General features: G+C 39.7%; 1 protein-coding gene across 6 annotated transcripts in view; it reads left to right on the forward strand.

The window, feature by feature from the left end:
* Positions 1-1,509: 1,509 nt before the first annotated feature.
* LOC108706501 (catenin alpha-2) overlaps positions 1,510-20,687 on the forward strand; it is a 922,761-nt gene continuing 903,583 nt past the window's right edge. For 2 of the 6 annotated variants that reach the window (XM_018242984.2, XM_041579365.1), the window contains exon 1: positions 1,517-1,867. The gene's annotated coding sequence lies outside the window, so the exon portion shown is untranslated. Of the gene's footprint in view, positions 1,868-20,687 lie in introns of all 6 variants that reach the window. The other 4 variants (XM_018242983.2, XM_041579364.1, XM_041579366.1 and 1 more) reach the window with 3 other exon arrangements.

The raw sequence follows: 20,687 nt of genomic DNA on the forward strand, positions 1-20,687 counted from the left end.
CGTCACACAGACTGGTTCTGTGAGGGGCGGAGCAACAGGTCAAGAGGGGGGGCAGGGGAGGAGAACGCCCCCCCAGTAGATTATTTGGGGGGGGGGCCCGATGCTACCAAGTTACACCACTGTTGGCGCAGGTCATTTTTCTAAAGTATAAAGTTAATAAAATAGGGTTGAGAGTTGCTCTATATGCCTATGGGATTAGGACCGATTTGTACCTTTTCCTTTAAGTTAAGGGGTTGTTCACCTTTAAGTTAACTTTAAGGGGCCCATTTACTTAGCTCGAGTGAAGGAATAGAGGAAAAAAACGTTGAATTTCGAATGTTTTTTTTGGTTACTTCGACCCTGGAATAGGCTACTTCGACCTTCGACTTCGAATCGAACGATTCGAACTAAAAATCGTTCAACTATTCGACCATTCGATAGTCGAAGTACTGTCTCTTTAAGAAAAAACTTCGACCCCCTAGTTCGCCACCTAAAAGCCACCGAAGTCAATGTTAGCCTATGGGGAAGGTCCCCATAGGCTTTGGCAGCTTTTTTTTGGTCGAAGAAAAATCGCTCGATCGATGGATTAAAATACTTCGGATCAAACGATTCGAAGGATTTAATCGATTTTTCGTTCAATCGAACGAATAGAGCTAAATTTAACTTCGACAGTCGAATATCGAGGGTTAATTAACCCTCGATATTCGACCTTAAGTAAATTTGCCCCTATGTGTGATGTAGAGAGTGATATATTCTGAGACAATTTGCAGTTGGTCTCCATTTTTTATAATATCTGGTTTTTGAGTTATAAAATATGTTGTTCAGCAGTTCTCCAGTTTGCAATCTGGTTACTAGGGCCTGAATTACCCTAGCAACCATGCATTGATTTGAATAAGAGACTGGAATATGAATAGGAGAGGCCTGGATAGAAAAATGAGTAATACAAAGTAAAAAAATAACAATAAAATTTGTAGCTGTACAGAGCTTTCGTTTTTTTAGATGGGGTCAGTGACCCCCCACGTGAAAGCTGAAGAAAAAACAAAAAAAAAGCAAAAAAAAATATAAGAAAATGAAGGGCACTTGAAATGTTAATTAGAATTAGTCATTCTATAACATGCTAAAAGTTAACTTAAATGTTAATGATTAAAAGTCAATTGAATTATTTTTCCAATTATCCTAACACTTTTTGCATTGCAGCTATCGGTGCTGTATGCATAACTGATGGTGCACACTATTGCAACACAGCGTGGTGTCACTGCCAACGAGTCACACATATGATAAGCTATTATCCCACAATATATATACATAAAAAATTCTGCAGCAGATGAGCTACATTGTGTCAGCAGTCGCTATCAAGCAGTGCAGTGTAAGGAAGTGATTTGCTGGCAGCTATGGCCAATGATGATGAATACTGATTGCGCCGCTGTGTTTAACTGGGCTCTGCTTCCTCTCCCTGTATCAGATATGGTATTGGTAATAAAGTTTCATTAGAAAAAAAAACCCTATTGAGCAGCAGTGAGGAGGGGAGTGGCGGAGCTCAGCTGATGCTCTTAGAGACCAAGCTTTCACATACAACACATTGAGCAGCTGGAGCTGTCACAGGCTGGAGCCTCACTGAGAGACAATACACACAATCCCAGTGCCCTGCTGCATTGCTCACACGGATTTCCCTGCTCTACAGTGGATCATTGCTGCCCGGCTCCATCCTCAGACTCCATCCTCTGCTCCACTTCTATAGGGATATCTACTCTTCCAGGAGTGACCCTGCCTGCTTGTGTCCTGCTCTCACACACGCACAGATCCCTGCAGCAGTGCACACAGCAAGACTCTCACCCTTAGGATTGTGCTTGTTCGATCCCCGCTGGAAGGAGAGAGCTCAGCAAGAGAGGTGAGTGTATAGACCAATGCAGATGCCCCTTGTGTGTCCATGCCATGCTTCTTCCTATCCTCATCACCATCATCCGTGTGCAGCCGGTATCCATGAGAATAATGAGCACAATGGTCCTCCCAGCTCAGCAGCATCATTGTGATTTCCAGGGATGCAGGATGATGCTCAGAGTCTTTTGTTCCATGTGCAGCTGATCAGACATGAGCCCCCTGCCTTTTCCTCTCCGTTCCTTTGTGCAGAACAAGGAGGGGATCATTTCATAGCCGACATCTGCACATCTCCCCTTTTTCCCAGGCACAGCCCGTCTCATATGGACACGGCATCACTGGGAAAGTCCGGCTCTTCCCCTCCTCCCATCCTTTTGTTTCTAGGCCTCTGTTAATTTCCAGAGACATTCAAACCACCCGCTTAATATTTGATTTGGATGGAATCCTCAAAGAGGGGCCGAGGCACCAAGGGGAAGGCAGACAAAAGGGTTGCTCTTCTTTTTAAGGGATAGAGGTCCCCTCCAAGGTGGCTGATTCTGTCCCCAGTTTACGCCACTAAAGTAAATGTTATACTCAGCTTCCATTGTTTTCAGTTTATATTTGCCATTTCATGTTCTGCCCTGATTACAAATTATTTTGGAAATTTACATCTGCCGAGGCTCTCACTCAGCCTCCAGCCCCCCAATTCTTCTTCCCAACTGCTCAAGTGCAATTTCCATTTAAACATTTATTCTACTGAATACATCCTAATCCCTTGCTCTCCAGTGTGGTCCTGCTCCAAAAACTCCTTAATGTCTCCACTATTCCTTTCTCTGTGCTCTCCCTTCACTCTCCCCTGAGCTCCATGTGAACTTCTGTAGGATGAGACCATCAACTTAGAGCTTGCTAGAAAAGTGATAGAGTTTTGGCTTTTTTAAAGAATTTTGTTGCAAATGTTTTGGCTGCAGCAGTAGGATATTTAATGGAGTTTTATACCTTTCCTTTTGTATCTCAACATCCCATTCAGATGCGGGGGGAGGGGTCTGAACACACTCCCAGGCATTGTCTATGTATGTCCATCTGTCACCAGGGCATTCAGCGTGACATTAACCATGAGGTTGAATCTGAATATTTATTCCAGTTATTTTAGGTTATTCTTTTACTCATACTCTATATTAACCCAACTTGCCCTTTCTGTCTTCTGTCTGAATCCCAATAACGGTGCAACAACCTCAATCACTGCCGGACTTCATTTTAACCTTCTTGTAAAATGTCCGAATTTGAAATTAATTTCACTGAAACGTTAGGACTGTTTTAATGATTTATGCTTTAGTAAAGCATGTAGTGAAGACTATGGGAATCACCATGTGTTGCCAAGTCATAGATCAGGCATATGATTTTTTACCATTTTTCCCCTCACTTATAACAGAAGAAATAACACTTATTTTGCTTTCATTTGCATACCAAGGTGTGTGTGAGGATATGTTGCCTGCTCGGCAACGCAAGTGCTTGTGTGTTGTGCAATATGAGCTCCATGCTGGGCAGAGTGTGTCTATAGCTATTGACTTTATAAGTGCTGGATAAACATACCTGGGGCTTGGTTGATCCTTGAACGTGACACCAAAGACTCACAAAATAAAACACGCCTGTGTATAGCCTTGTTTGGAGTCGGTTAACAGTGATAGCTGAGAATGAAGTTGTTCAAGGTTCTGATTCTGAGAAATGTAGAAGAAGCATGGAGAGTTTCTTTTTTCCTTTTTGAAAATTCTCATTTCACATTTGGTTTCCATATTGGCGCTGAAAGCTTCTCTAGAGTGTTTACATTTATAGAAATATCCCTTTCAAAGGTCCTCCTCTGCAATTTGGCGACATATTTATTCATTTTATATTTATGAAAGAGTGAAACAACACAACTTCACAGATCTCTCCCCAAATATTCCAGCTACACATGCCAATAAAGCCACATAACTCCATGCATAGCTATTATTATTAACTTGTATTTTTAGAGTGTCAGTATCTTTGGTGAAAAAATGCATGAGCCCTCAAGCCCAACATTTTGCTCAATAACATCTAACTTCTAGTTTTTCCTCAACTCAGCAATTGTCCTTTGTAATGACACCTATTAAAAAGGCATCCAACTATTTCTTGAAATTTTTCTTACATTTTTTTTCTTACAACCACTGTTACTCAATTGTCACCCATTGCTATGCCTATGAAAATGGTAGTGTTTCAATCTCTGCTGATATTCTTTAAGCTGGATGTTAATGTTGACGTCTATTTTATTCTACTCTATTCCTTTGGTTCATGCTTTTTTGGTTTGGGCTGCAGAGCAAGGGATATCAATGCTAGAATGCTCTTTGCAATGCCTCCTCTGTGCATGTCCCATTTGCTGTTTGCTGTAGAGTGCATGTAGAGTGCATTTATCAATGCTTACATTTATGAATATCATGTTCTTGGCAACAAGTCAAGTTTAAATGTAATTCAGAGCTGTCAACGTTTGACCAATACCCGGGGCTCATGGTTTATGGCTTTGTGATTATAACGCAAAGCATCCAAACTGAAAATGTACTTTTCAATGTATAATAAATGATGACCTGTGATAACAAATATGTCAAAATAAAAAGGAAATCGGAAATAGACCTCTATGCGCTATAGCTTAGTAGTCAAACTGATAAAGAGGAAATTATTCTTCATCAGGCTTGTATATTGTATTTTGAATACCCTAAATACAGCGGATGTTTTGAATTTTGCCTGTCGTCAAAGAATCTGTTTCAGGGGTTACAATATCGGTAACTAGATCAGGTAGTAGGGTCTGTAGCCTTGGCACATGAAGCTCCTGTACACCCACTCATTCTTTCTGAAATTCCATTGGTGATGTTAATCTGTCACTGTTCTAAGCACTTACACCCTCATCAATACATATTAGTAGCTTTGCACTATTTTTATTGATTATTAATGATCCTTCAGTTGTCAGCAATAATGTATTATTAGGTTGGAAGGGACACACATGACATCAGTGGGGATGTACAGCCCCTGGGACATAGTTTCATATCTATAATTGAACATTGGCAGTTGGAGAGGGATCGACTCTTCTTTTTCAAGATGCATCAGTTAAAAGATGTTGTAATTGATGGTTGTGTCCATTTTTACTATTTTTCACCTTGTTAGCAGGTCTCTACTTGTACAGATTTAGGCTTCCAATAGTGGGGCCATTGTGAAGCAATGAATGGGAGGGGCAGCATAACTTGGTTGAACACAGTATTCTAATTATTGTTTCTAGAATTCTAATATTGGACCCCTGACAATCGCTGAACTGGAGCACGGCTTCAGCTTTCAAAATTCTGAGCCATACTCAAACAGGATAATGTTGAATTTTTACTTCTTTATTTATCTTTAAAGGGTTGTTTCTAGTGTTCCCAGCATTCTCGTTAGTGTAGTTTCTATTTATGATTTGGAGTAAAAATGTGTGCATGTTCATATGTATCTCACATAGAGACTCAAAGACATTTCCAAGCAATAGCCGCTGTCCACTACCAGAGGTGCTGAAGTCCTTGCTCCTGAAGTAATACCCAGTGCAGTAGGCAAATCTAACCTTGAGCGTTTCTGCTGTAGTAAACATATCCATAAGTAACATATATATGTAAACAACCAATCAGGTCTGGATGATATCTGAGCAAGTGTTGAACAGAGAGTGATTGGTGGGCAGCTGTTTTGGTTTCATATACAGAGCAGTTGGCTGCCAATGTATTAACAAGCAACTGATAAGAGTCTGTGAGGATTAGGCCTCTCTCTCTCTATATCCCAGAGCTAAACTGTCTATGGGAGGAGGAGGCTGTGTAAATAGCAGCACATACTGTACAGGGCTAAATGTATGCATGGAGTGGAACATGGAGCGGAGCACATTGCTTAGTCACTGACTTCAGTGCAATTAGGCTTTACTGTTCTTCAAGTTTATTTTTATGGTTGTTGGTGTCTAGAAGACTGGCTTAAACACAGTTTTAAGCATTGAAGGGTTTCTTTGGATATTCCACTGCTTTTCACAATATTTTGTTAAACTGTAATTTTATCCTCTGTGAGGGCAGATAGATTGGCAAGCAGTATGGGTATGCAACAAATATAACGACCATATAATTATATGTCTCCAGTCTATACGCTCTGACAAAAAGAACAACCACTTGGATAGTCTCATAAATATTATTATATCATAATTGTAGTATAATTGGGACAGTGGGTGAAATTAAAATGCGAAACTGCCTGTGTACCTTTTGACGAGTTGAGAAGTTGCATTGATTCTATCATTTGCCATTTATATAGCAGTCATATTGATGCAGTCTGCCGTAGGAGCCATGGAATTACCATCAGGTTAAGGCTGGAGTTGGCTCCAAGGTTCCCGGGCATCGATAGGTGCATTTGCCGACTGGCTGGTCACTTTGGTACATAAAAGTGCAAGGATTGTGTTTGGATGCAGATACCTGCAGGCAGTTGGATAACTATAGAGCAAGCAGGTCATGGGGGGGCCTAGGGGAAAGGGGGGCCTTGACCACAGGGTCTACTTACTCTATAGCCTTCAAATCCCCCTCCCCGACACTTTATTTTCTTCTTTAACTGCGACTACACTTGCGGCTGTAATGACCCCGATATCTTTCGCTATAGATACAGAAATGGTAAAAAAAAATCCTTGCCTGTAGATTTCATACTCTGTTTGGGGCTTTTGATGTTCCACTATAGCTGCCATTGTGCTACTATCCTCCTATTGACGTATAAATCTCAACGGTTTCTTTTGCTTGTTTTACGTCATTGGTCATGAGCTCAGATTTATATATATATATATATATATATATATATATATATATATATATATATATACGTGTGTATATATACAGTATAGACAGAGAATACATGTGAGAAATGTTAATATAGTCACTGGTTCTTGTTTATGCCGACATGAGCCATGTGTTATGATGACACTATTCAAAAAGATCACCTTTCCCACTTGGCGTTTCACCATAGGAAGCATGAAATCCTCACGCTACAAATTAACACACTTGCACACCATTGATGTGTTGTCAGTTCCATTACACAAGTCCGTCTCCGGGTAATTAAAATCGTGTTTGATTGAAAGGGAAAATGTGCCGCCTGCGCTGTCCCCTTTTTCCTTCCTCTTCATTAATACCAGGCCGTTTGTAACAAATTCAGGCGATTGACATCCATGTTTTGTTACATCCAATACAGCGCTCAATCCGTAAACTTCAGTCTCAGCAGTGACCCCAGTCTCTTCCATTTTCTCTTTCTGTTGTCCTGTTTAACGTATATCATCACTATCCCGCTATTCATATTTTCCTTGTAACTCCACTACCTGACATAGGCTTCAATCATACACCCCAGGTCCCTGCCAAGCCTCTTATGTTTATATAAATGCACTTAAAAGGACAGTATACACCTATATACACCCTTATTTTCACCAGAAAAAAAAACTATGCTGACAATACATTTTTGCCTCTTAAAAAAAATACAATGCTTAATTATTTTATTTTTAAATTTTTTTTGTTTTAAAGAATCAGTCATGGAGAATTGCTTTACTTTCACACTAAGGGGCCGATTCACTAACTTCGAGTGAAGGATTCGAAGGTAAAAAATCGAATTTTGAAGTTTTTTTTGGGCTACTTCGACCATCGAATGGGCTACTTCGACCTTCGACTAAGACTACGACTTTGAATCGAAGGATTCGAAGTAAAAATCGTTCGACTATTCGACCATTCGATAGTCGAAGTACTGTCTCTTTAAAAAAAACTTCGACCCCCTAGTTCGCCATCTAAAAGCTACCGAAGTCAATGTTAGCCTATAGGGAAGGTCCCCATAGGCTTTCCTAACTTTTTTTGATTGAAGGATATTCCTTCGATCGTTGGATTTAAATCCTTCGAAAGGATTTTATTGTTCGATCGAAGGAATTATCCTTCGATCGTTCGATCGAACTATCTGCGCTAAATCCTTCGACTTCAATATTCGAAGTCGAAGGATTTTAATTCCTAGTCGAATATCGAGGGTTAATTAACCCTCGATATTCGACCCTTAGTGAATCGGCCCCTTAGAGGCAGATTTATAAAGGGTCGAATTTCAAAGTTGAAAATACTTCGAAATTCGACCATCAAATTGAAATACTTCGAATTCAAATATCGATTCGGATTTTTTTCAGCAAATTTGGCAATCGATCGGTCGAATTAAAATCGTTTGATCGAATGATTAAATCTTTTGAATCGAACGATTCGGAGGATTTCAGTGATCGATCGAACGATTTTAATTCGATGTGTAAAGACTTGAAAAATTTGCAGAAGGTCCCCATAGACTAACATAGCAATTCGGCAGGTTTAATTTGGCGAAGTATTGAAGTCAAAATTTTTTTTAAAACGACAGTACTTAGATTATCGAATATTTGAATATTCGAACTATTTTACTTTGAATCGAAGTAAATTTGAAGTCGTAATATCCTATTTGATGGTCGAAGTATCCAAAAAATTACTTTGAATTTCGAATTTTTTTACTTCGAAAATTCCCTCGAATTCACTTCGACTCTTGATAAATCTGCCTCTTATTATCTTCCTGTAATTATCTTAACTAGAATTTAGCTGGATGAACTAGAGATAATGGGAATTACCAATCTAATTTGTGCACAAATAGGTCAATTACTCGCAATTATGATACATGCTTGCCTAAAATGTTGCCCTTCCATCCATAATGAGCCAACTTTTAATGAATTCAATGGCATAAATAGATTAACGATGATTAGGCCTTCCTATTCTAATCTAGAAACATCCATTTCTTCCGTCCCTGGTGGTGTCCACTTTTCACCAGCATCATTGTAGGGCTTACAATGTCCTTACGTTGCTGCTTGTTTTTCTTATTTTATGAAAATTTAAGATTATATTTATTTTATGGAGACCTGCGCAAAGTCAATGAATATTATTCTAAATAGGCAGCTTTATTAATGACACAGCTTTATTACGCCCATAGACTTGTATGGCATTGTACGTCAAAATAAAAAGACGCGCGTCAAAAAAAAATTTCGCCACGAAACGCGCGTCAAAATTTTTTTTTGCCACGAAACGGGTCAAATTCGCCCATCCCTAGCACCAAAGTCATATCTTTCAAAAGAGACTGGACAATGTAATATCAGGAGCTGACACAAGAACTAGACAGAACTATTTGTCTAAAACTAGAATGCCTGTCCCTTCAAATATAGTTGAGACAGAGCTAAAAAAGCTTCAGGGGATTTAGCAGTTCACAGATAGTATTATATAGTGTAGTATATTTAGCCTTTTTTTAAATAGAGTAAGCCCACTTTCCAAACTCTCAAATATACAGAGTTAAATGGCAAATTAAACGCATGTGACTCTCACACCCTGTCATCCAAATCACCAATAGTGATGGGCGAATTTATTCGGCAGGTGCGAATTCGTGGCGAATTCCCGTGATTCACTGCCCAGCGAATAAATTCGCGAAACTTCAGCAAAAATTCGGTGGCGTCCATCTTTGATGTCGGCGTCCGTTTTTCGGATGTCGTCGTCAGTTTTTTGGATGCAGGTGAATTTTCGCGGCGGTTTAGCGAATTTATTCGCTGGGCAGTGAATCACGGGAATTCGCCGGCACTGTTTTGTGAATTTTTGCTGCGGTTTAGCGAATTTATTTGCTGGGCAGTGAATCACAGGAATTCGCCGGCACTGTTTCGCGAATTTTTTGCCGTTTCGCGAATTTCGCAAGTTTTACGGCGAAACAAAATGCCCCAAATTCGCCTGTCACTAATCACCAACTGTGGTTAACGAGTGGGTACTCACAGACGTTTAAGATATAGTTAGGCCCATCATTTTATGTCGACCTCCAACTGCAACTTACTTCCTCCGTTTTAGCTTAAAATATGGAGTAGATAAATAGTATAAAACCCGTTATTAAATGGTATAAAATATTTAAAATGCACTCACAAAAATAGCAAGGGTTCAAGCAATACTAGACCGCCAGTCCAATGTCCCCCCGCATTCACAGTGATATTCGCCCCGACCAGTGGCGTTGCTCAACCGCGTGTTCTGCTTGGTGATGACGTCAGTTGCTTCTTCTATGATTCACCTGACGCGTTTCGTCGGAGACCCGACTTCATCAGAGGCTTCAATGGCAGTGGTGCGCATGTTGCGTTTCTCTTGAGGAAATACGTTGCCATAACAACGCGTCCAGCCTTACTCTGTCCCGTTGTTAGGCCCCTTGTCCTTGGCAACCCTCTACACTTGAAGCACAATATTTGCCACTTGCTCCACAATTTAAAGCTACAATTCTCAAAGAACATATATACTATAACAACCTATTTTAACTGCACTTTTTGATGGAAATTCAAGTGTCATTTTTTTATTCTTCAAAACTTTTTCTTTTTTAACTATTTATTATAAAGTATTTATTAATTTATTCATTCTTTTGATCTTTCCATATGAATTACAACAACGCTCCATTGCCATCAATTAGTGGGGTTTCACAATTACAGCTTTTAAAATTATTTTAAACAATTATTTTAGACAATGAAAATGAATTTGCTCCTAATAAAATACCCTTATTCCTAATACATTTGTTTACTCCTACACTTTCCAGGTTTTTATTCTACTTTTTATAAAAATGCCCTGAGGTTGAAGTCTACGTTAAGCCCTCTTGGTGCTAATGTCTCTAATTGATGTATCCATCTGCTTTCTCGCCGTAGGGTTTCTTTTACAATATCCCCTCCTCTCCATTTCTCGTTCACTTTCTCAATTCCCCAATATTTCATACATCTAGCGAGTTTTTCATGCTGCGTTTTGAAATGTTTTGAGACAATGGGGCAAATTCACTAAGATTCAAAGTTGCGCCAGGCGCAACTTCGCCGCACTTCGCGGCACTTCGTCAGGCGTAGTTTCGCCAGCGCTCCGCAAATTCACTAAAATCTGAAGTTGCGCTCAGGGGTAGCGTAAGGTTGCGAAGTTGCGCTAGCGTTGATTCACTATATAAAGCGCAGTTACGATAGCGAAGGCTAATTTGCATACGGCGCCAAATTCAAATTTCAATGGAGGAATACGTATCAGCACTACAAATGCCTAGAAAACCTTCAAATCATCAAATAAAAATTTTATTTTTCCCTACACATGTGCCCACTGTCTAGGTAATTTGCCATGAGTCAGGAAATGTAGGGGGGAAGGAGGGGAGCCCCAAAAATTTTTTCGATCTTTTTCAGCCTATCACCCATAATGTAGAAAACACGCCAGCGTTTTTTGGGACTTAGAAAAAATTTTGACTTTTTTTTAAACAATCCCTATCTACTCTATTGCGCTTCGCCAGGTCTGAGGTGGCGAAGGAAGTCTAGCGTAAAAGGTAGCGTTCAATACACTGTGCAAGTTAGTGAATTTGCGTAGTTACATCGCTAGCGAAACTTCGCCAGGCATAAGGGTGCGAAGTAACACTAGCGAAACTACGCCAGCGTTCGTTAGTGAATTTGCACAGTAACGAAAATGACAAACACTAGCGAAGTAACGCTAGCGTTCGGCGCTTCGGCGCTTAGTGAATTTGCCCCAATGTGTGATCCCTTCCCCTTTTCTATATTATTTATACGTTTCCTAATTCGGTCACAAAGTTTCCTATTGGTTTTTCCTGTATATCACAGGCCACATGGTCATTCCATGCAATATATAAGATTTTTTCGAAGTACATCTTATACATTGTTTTATTTTATGTTCTACTCCTGTTACATTAGATATAAATTGTCCATATCTCTATGCCTTGCATCTAGCACAGGGGTAGAAACCAGCCCACTATTCTTCTTTTTCTTTTTTATCACATCTGTCTCTATATGATTTTTTGTCAATATTTGTTTTAGGTTGTTGGCCCTTTTGAAAACCACAGTTGGTTGAGGAGGGATGGATGTCTTTAACTCCTCATCACATTTTAGTACATTCCAACGTTTTTTTATTATTTTTTCTACTCCTCGCGCTAGGGGATTGTATTTTGTTGAAAATAGTAGGGGATTGTTTTCTGTTTTTCTCTTTTCTTTTACTTGCAGCAGCTCCTCTCTGCTAATTTTGCTCAATTTTTTCTCGGATCTTTCTAAAAGACTCTTAGGGGCAGATTTATCAAGGGTCGAATTTCGAAGTAAAAAACTCTTTGTCAGTGTTTGTGCATTTAATTTTTGTTTGTGATAGTTTTGATTGTGGTAATTTCCTTTTCTTGCATCCCAAAGACCTTCTTGGTGATGTGTCCCGTTCTCCAAAATGTGTGTCTTGTGTTTTGGCCTGTAACCCCCCCTAAAAAGCTGCCACAAGAACTAGACAGAACTATTTGTCTAAAACTAGAATGCCTGTCCAACATCTTATTAATATGAGTTAGGCTTCCTTTTGATACAACCTCTACTCTTGGAAGGTTCCTACTAGACTTTAGAACATTGCTGATGGCATTCAGTGACATAACTACAGAGGAAGCATGAGGACCTAATTAATGAATAATTTCCACAACCTCTGGCTATGTTGGGAGTCCTAAAACTAATTTGCTGTGGGGCTCCGTAACATATATTTAAGCCATTGGCTTCAATTTTGCCACAAGAGCATTATTGAGGTTGGAAAGTGATGTTGAGGATCAGTCTGGTTTCCACCCACATGTCCATCTACAGGTGGTCAGTCAGGGACATTATTGTGCAAAGCCTTCTCCAAACAGTTGCCACAATATAGGAAAGCTCTAGCCCAAACCATGGAAAACAACAAACTATTATTCATCTTCCATCAATATTGAGTGTCAACAATAGGGGGCACATTAACTATGGGTTCGAAGTAAAATCCTTCGACTTTGAATATCGAAGTGGAAGGATTTACTGCATTTTGTTCGATTGAACGATCGAAGGAGAAATCGTTTTTTCGAACGATTCGAAGGATTTTAATCCATCGATTGAACGATTTTCCTACAATCAGAAATTACTTAGAAGGTAACATTGGTGCTCGGTAGGTTTTAGCTGGCAAAGTAGGTAGTCAAAGTTTTTTTTAAAGAGACAGTACTTCTACAATCGAATGGTCGAATAGTTGAACGATTTTTAGTTCGAATCGTTCGATTCTAAGTCGTAGTCGAAGTAGCCAATTCGATGGTCGAAGTAGCCAAAAAAATACTTCGAAATTCAAAGTATTTTTCTTTCTAATCCTTCACTCAAGCTAAGTAAATGTGCCCCTAGGTATTCAGGCAAATAATGTTCTGTTAGCATGCCAAAGGCCATTTCCACTGCCTCACACCCTTTGAATAGTCATGGTGCTTTTGGGATTAGTTTGGAACTCGGCAGAGTTCCAACTGAGGACAAGTCAGAGAAAAAGAAAAAAGAAGATCCTAACAGCCTAGTCTTGTTGTAAGGGTGAATGTGGCCACAGATCTAAATCAGGAATGAGCACTGTATATTACATGGCATGACTTTTTTGAAAAACTCAGTACATAACAGTATTTCCATTTAAACCCAGAAATCATATTTCTCTGTAGATTGATTTATCATTGGATTTGCATCAATTTTGTATAATTTAGAGATAATTATTGGTATTTATATATAATGATTGTTCCAGCGCTCTCAGCCCTATAGGAGATTTATCATGGAGAATGAGAATAAGATATCCAAAGCTCCTTTTCTTCAGGCCCAATCTAGATCAATACCGTACCATGTAGGCATTTTGCAGATTCTGGAATTGCTTCTTAAACTGCTGGGATCAAAAAAAGGAATAATTCAACTCTTAAGCACCCCTTGTAGTAAAGAAGCAGTAGGGCTTAGTTGCTTGGATAATTGGCTCCAGGGAAAGCACCGTCGTCCTAAAAATGTCAGCAGTTTGTGTGCAACATGTGATTTGCTGTAAAACAAAGATGCTGAACTGCGTCTGCTTCGTGTAATTCTATTTTGGGGAGAATGTTATCTTGAATAAACCAGATGGAATATCTCTGGAGATTAGCAGAGAAGCACAACAGCTACTAAGGCATTTAAGGTATTGTAAGGTGGCGTGCCACAGGGACAGGCAAAACTTAGCAGTGACACCCAACTTATGTTCAGAGAATAGTCAGCTCAGTTGTACAAGTTTGGTGCTTAGAATCCTGAAAAAAAAACCATGGCATGAACATACAGTACATGATAATTATTAAAATATCATTGTATAGGAAATAGTAAAAATGTAATCAAAGGGGAACTCCACAAAAACATAACTTTTTGAAAAGTAAACATAATTTCAAGCAACTTTGCAATATATATCATTTAAAAAATATGCAGACTTTTCATGATTTGTAATGGTTTCTGACAGTTCCCTAAGCCTAGCCCCCTGCTCTCTTGATGATCTGTCTGACTACTTTGCTGAGCTGACTTACTACTGTTACTTTGTATCAACAGCCATCTGTCCTCAGCCTGCATCCTCCAAACCCCACAATTCCCTGTACATCTGATATCAACAAGGAAAGGAACATCCCAGTGCAATGCATTGTGGGTGATGTAGTTCCTGCATGCTGTCTGTAAGCTGTGGAGTAGTTGTTACTATTTGTAACATCAGTGTTTAGTCCCTCCTTCCCTGCCAGGATTTCAAATGATGCAGAAAGAGAAGAACTGTTAAACATATGGATTTCAGCATACAAAATGGCAGTTATTCATACTTTTTGAAGAAACAGTTAACTGTGATGGATATATTAGGGGTTTCTGTGTTATGTGGGTCTTGTTATCAAATTCTCGTTTGGAAGTCAGAGTTCCCCTTTAACTCATGTGGGCTGATTTGTTAGCGTAGGTGCACTGCAGATACCCATAATAACCTATTAAACCAGCAATAGGTTTTGATTGGTCTATGTCTGAACCTGAAAACAAAGGTCTTACTATGGGTAAATACACTTGTTTTTATAAACAGATTGGGGTGATTTACCTTACCCTGGGGTAAGCTGCACTCCGCTGTTCATGACGGGAATTCAATCAAGGGCCCTGTTGCTGGCTGTGCCTCCTGCCTCCTGCCTGTTGCTCTAAATTACCCTTTTGAGCAACAAGACAGTTTGTAGCCAAGATTCTATACTGTATATAAACAAGGCGTGTGTAGAAAGGTTTATTAACATTAAATATAAAACTTATTTGAAGTGTATCACCTTTAGCTTAATCTGCAAACTCTTAGGCAGTGGTTTCAGTTCAAGCCCCCTTGGAGGTTTAGCCTTTGATCGGGGCTCCCATTTCTTAGCTTATAATAAGATTAATATAACAAGAAAACATTGGTATATCGGTCATTCAGCCATAGTTCCAACAATATCTTGAAGACACATTTCTAGCCCAAATTTCACCCTAGTTGACCATCAAGCTGGGCTTTACATGTATGGCCAGGCCAGTTTAGGCTGTGCTTCCTCTGTCAATGAAACAGACACCATCAGGGAACCAGTCCCACAGTTAAGGAACAAATACTTGCTGCCTATTAATGATTGTATCCCTTGTATTGGCCAACACAACATCTACTTACATCTCTGTACCTCTGTAAATGCTTCAATATTAAACATGAATCCATTGCTTGGCATAAAGTGCCGCTCCTTCAGAATAAGACATAGAAAAGCTTCTCTTTAGCTATGAAAGAGCTCAGACCTGATAATATTTTGTCAGATAAATCAGCCTTTCTTTTAGTGACTCTCTTGCTGCACATTAAACATTTTTTAAATTTCAGCTTGATCCATATAACACAAAGTCGTTCTAACAGGGCGAAACAATGTGCCACTCAGCCAACTCCTTAATAGGCCTTAGTATGCAATCTCTTCTTAATGGTTCATATAATGTAATCAAGAGGTTGATTGTGTTGGAAATTAACAGGACAGAGATTTGCAGATACGTGGATAAATCTACCAGCATTGCTCCCCATGGCCCTGGTGTTGCCTTTAACAAGCTCCGCATGAATAGAGACAGCAGTGACACAATGTCATTGCGCTTCCCGGCATGTTCAAGCTGTTGTATTCATTCTAACTACATCTACATCTAATAGACTGAGGTCACGGATATTTCTCGGTTTGGGGCTGTTCTTATGAAGGAATAAAAATAGAACTTAGGGTATTGTTGGATATTATCAGCTTGACTATAATGTCTTCTAAAGTTGTTTGGTGCCCTTTTCCTTAACAAACTTGGGCTTGTGCGTCTTTTTGTCCACCTGATGGGACGACTCATTTCATTGGGTCCTTGCAAAGACAACAGACAAACACTCTCATTGAATGTGTCATAGTGCTCTACTGAATCACTGCCGGCACAACCCACTTATATTCTTTGATTATAAAGTTTTCATTTCGAAAAAGAAGGTGACTGTAAAAATTATGTAGAGCCGACAAGTAGGTGGGCATTTTCTCAAGTGGCAATGTAATTAAAATTATATGTCTAGAAAGGCTGGAAATGTAATTCTATGTTACATAGAGAATTCTGAATTGGACCTATGTAGAGGACAGTTTCAAGATGGTTGAGGTGAGAAGGTTTGAAGGTCAGAAGGTCTGTTGTGTTTGAGAAGTTTGAGTTCAATTTTGACTGGTCATGAGAAGCTTCGGGATGGTTATGGAGGTGGGAAGAACCGATTCTACTTTGTAAGACGAAAGATGGCGCCTATCTGTGACGTCATGACACTCTGCGTCAAACGCTGGCATCATTGGAGCCGAAGCCCCGGAAGTGCGCGCCTGTGCACCAGCAGCTGAGGAAAGACGTTCTGGTAGGTAAGGGATTTCGGCAATCTCCCGGCACGTCTCTCTTTGGCTGCTGGTGCGCAGGCGTGCACTTCCGGGTCTTCGGCTCCACTGACACCATCGTTTGATGCTGAGCATCATGACTTCACAGATAGGCGCCGGATTTGGAAAATTGGCGCCAAATCTTCTTTAAAAAGCCAATTCGTCATTTTGGAAGTGCCCAAGCTGGTTTCAGTTATCTGTTCCTGCCAAAGCATCTGATTGTGATTTGAATTCCTGGTTTTGACTTCTGCCCAATTCCTGACTACGACTCCTGCCGCCTGGCTTGAAGTCGTTGCCTGACATCGACTACGTTTTCTCTTAATCCCTGCCGGTACCTCATCTACTAACTTGTTACGCACTTCTTGTTGGCTTCTGCAGCAGAAAGCTGCCCCAAAAGGGCATCTGTGAATACCGGAACCCACAGGATTTACCTGTGCGTCCGCAGGTACAATCACTGAACAAGGTTCCTGATAACGTGGTTGTTATATACTTATGCCCTTCAGGCAGTTTACAATAAATGTGTTAATGACACCTAAACATATGGCAAAGGTTTGCTAAGACTCCTTATTAATGGCGTCCCTGCTCAATGCTCAGTAGCTGTCCTCTGCATACTCATTTGTTTTATATATCTGCTATCATAAGAGTCTTTGGCATGACATAGGCTTATTTGGTGTTGATCCATTCCATGTGTTTTGTGTTCAAATATTAACTTGCCCCATGACTTTAAGGATGTTTGAACAGGCATGAGATTAACTCTCATGTTATCTAATGCATTGATGGTTCTTTAGCAGCTTTGCCAGGAAATTGTTTAGAATTGCACTTAATTTTACCAGAAAACAAATAAAAGGGTAAAATAATCTCCTGTATATTTACAGCATATAGCTATGCACTTCTTGATTTTATTGCAGAAAAATCAGTCTTCAGAATTCACTGTGTGTGTGCAGCACCTTAGTAAATTATACTCTAGTTTCATCTTACATCAAAGATAGGAAACCATCAGCTAAGCTCCAAATATCTGCACAACGTGGGCATAATAAAAAGTAACTCTACCAAGGCCTCTCATAAATCAGACGTGTTTTCCTTTATTTTAGTGTAGCCCCATGTTATGAAGTGAGTCATCCATCAGCCTGTAACCTCAGCCTTTCATTAAAAATCTGTAAAATAAATATTTTGGCAATTCTGTAAAACCACAGATATCAGGGTTTATTTATGACAGGGGTGCAAGGTGCATAAAGCAAAAAAAAAAAAAAAAAAGCACTAGGGGCAAATTCACTAAGGCGCGAAGCGCCGGACGCTAGCATTAATTCGCTAGCGTTTGGCATTTTCGCTACTGCGCAAACGCATATGTGTTCTTCCATTGAAATTTGAATTTCGCGCCATATGCAAATTAGCCTTCGCTAGTGTAACTTCGCTTTATATAGCGAATCAACGCTAGCGCAACTTCGCAACCTTATGCTACCCCTGTGCGCAACTTCGGATTTTAGTGAATTTGCGGAGCCCTGGCGAAACTACGCCTGGCGAAGTGTGGCGTAGTGCGGCGAAGTGCGGCGAAGTTGCGCCTTGCCCCTTAGTGTGAATCAGGTCTGTTTTAAGGCCTTCCCTAAAACAAATCACAGCATTAGGTTATAGAAAATGGTTCACATTTTGCAACAGGTGTAGTTACCTTTAGTAATCAGTCAGTACATTGACATATTAACATAAGAAGTAACAGAGTAAATGAGGGTAGAAAAAAGACACATGTCCATCAAGTTCAACCTTTTAACTCTATTTTAACTGCTAATTGATCCAGAGGAAGGCAAAAAAACATTTACAGTTTGCTTCTTAAAAAAAAAAAAACAATAATTTGGTGGCATTTCTCTGAACTGCCCACTCCCTGACTCCAGCCAGTGAAGAGCCACAACAAAATCTAAAGATAGTCCTACACGAGCCATTAAAAGCTGCCAAGTTGGTCCCTCCAGACTCCTGCCCGATGAGGACCATCACTGTTTGGATCTGTTCCTTATCAAAGGCACCAGTGCATGACCCAAACATTGGCCCCAGAGTCAACAACTGGATCTACCCGATCTGTTCCCTGCGCAAGGGTGTCAAAATCAGACCGGGATCCCCTCATCTGGTGATCTCACCAAACAAGCAGTGTATGGCCTCCTTTATTAGTGAGTGATGGACTTATTGGAGCACTTGTGTGCAGTATTATGACTAATGGGTAAGGAGCAGAGTTCTGAGGCTCAAAAGAGTCCAGTACTATACAACTGCCATCAAACAGATTTCCGTTTGCACATTGCAAATCTGTAAAACACCTTGATTTCAATGGGGTTTTCTTTGAAACAACTTTCTTCATGGCTTACTTCTCAATGCAATTTTTTCTGCTCAGAATATAATGGAGTCTATGAGCATATCTTCTTGGCTACGTTTTGCAGAGGTTTTATGAAAATATTTACCACTGGCAAAATGCAGAATTTCAGGGCAAATCCATAATACCTGCTGAAACTCATTACTAGAGTTCTCCTGTGCACCCTGGATATGCAGTTTGTCTTTAGAACTTGCCTTGGTTAATTAATGAGGCCTGATGTAACTGATACAGAGAAAGTGCGTTTAATTTTCTGCTCCACCGTGGCTAAAGGAAATCTTAGAAGTGTTACTCAAAGCATTTTTCTTTAATTAACATTGACAATTAAATTAAATAATAATAGTAATAATAATGGTGAGTACACTGAATGCAGTATTTTAACTTGAGTAGCTACAAGACAAAACTAAAGAGCAGCAGGGTAATTATAGATGAATGTACAGTATTTGTTTAAAGTGATGTTGGCACTTTGGCGAGAGTAGGGTCTTGTCCCTTAATGAAAACATCTATTTGCTGCCAAACTATCAATATCACTTACTGTACAGAAACAGAAAGGGAGCACTGGCTTGTTCACTCATAGGGATACACTGATAAGAATACAGGAATGGTACAATATTTAGGGTTCCAAAAGGAAGAAGAATGTTAGGCTTCTTATTACGGAGTATTGTGCCGAGGGGGTGTGAGATGATTGGCTAGGGCATTTGCTGTAAGGTAATAACTGATTGTGTATAAGGAATTTTTCTACTCATCAATTTCAAATCATCATTTAATCAAATCATCAACATCATCAACCAAAGCAGTAAACGAATGCAAATTAGCAAAACGAATATCTACTCCTTTGCACACTGTCATGAAACTTGTATTATTCTCATAATGTGCTGTTATTGATTCTCCTCTAGCCTCTGTCTCTATTTTTTTTCACATTTTGCACCATCATCCTATTGTTATTTCTATTGCATGCAGTTTACTCTTTTGTAACGTTTGATCTTATCCAAGACTGTGTTTATGGGCTGCCAAGGGTTGGCTTGGCTCCATTCTCTTATACAAACCTTCCAGTAAATCCTGCTCGACTGAATATAAGCGTAATGGCACACGTAAGGTTGGCCTATTTCAGCTAATGGAGAAATACCCTAGTCTGTACCCTTCTGTGTCATCGTCATTTACATTAATGGAAACTGCAGTCACCGTTGGTTGCATTCATGTGAATTACAGGTGGCATGGAGGGATATTGGCTCCGGCTGAAACACAATGACAGAAAAACATTATTTGCGCTATAGGCTTAAACCTCAGAGGTCATTTGTGGTATAGTTAGAGCTCCAAATTCAGAACAAAGACATATTTATGTCAGGTTGATAGTGCTGCAGTTGCAACATGCACTGTTACCTATAAAATAGTGTAACCATTCACAGGGCTAAGTAACCTGTTAACTATGTCCCCTGCAGAGGGTTAAATAAATAGTAACTTTAGTCAAAATAAGCCTTATATCTTTTACAGGGCTAGCCCACCCTTTAGCAAATACTATAATTCCACCATTCAGAGTATTAAACCAACCTGCAGACATTCAGCACATTATACTATTTATAAAACTAGACCAACTTATAACCAACCAATGTATAAAGCTAGACCAATCTGTTGTTATTCTATCAGAGTGTCCACAGGACTAGATGAACACATTTGATGGTTCACTTGACCTACCTGTTCCTAGGACTAGACCAACCAAACCAATAGTCAACCAGAGTATCAGAAGGATCACGGGACTAGACCTGTATATAGACAATTAGATCATTTGGGA

Source organism: Xenopus laevis, chromosome 1S, assembly GCF_017654675.1.
Source record: "Xenopus laevis strain J_2021 chromosome 1S, Xenopus_laevis_v10.1, whole genome shotgun sequence".
Taxonomy (NCBI): domain Eukaryota; kingdom Metazoa; phylum Chordata; class Amphibia; order Anura; family Pipidae; genus Xenopus; species Xenopus laevis.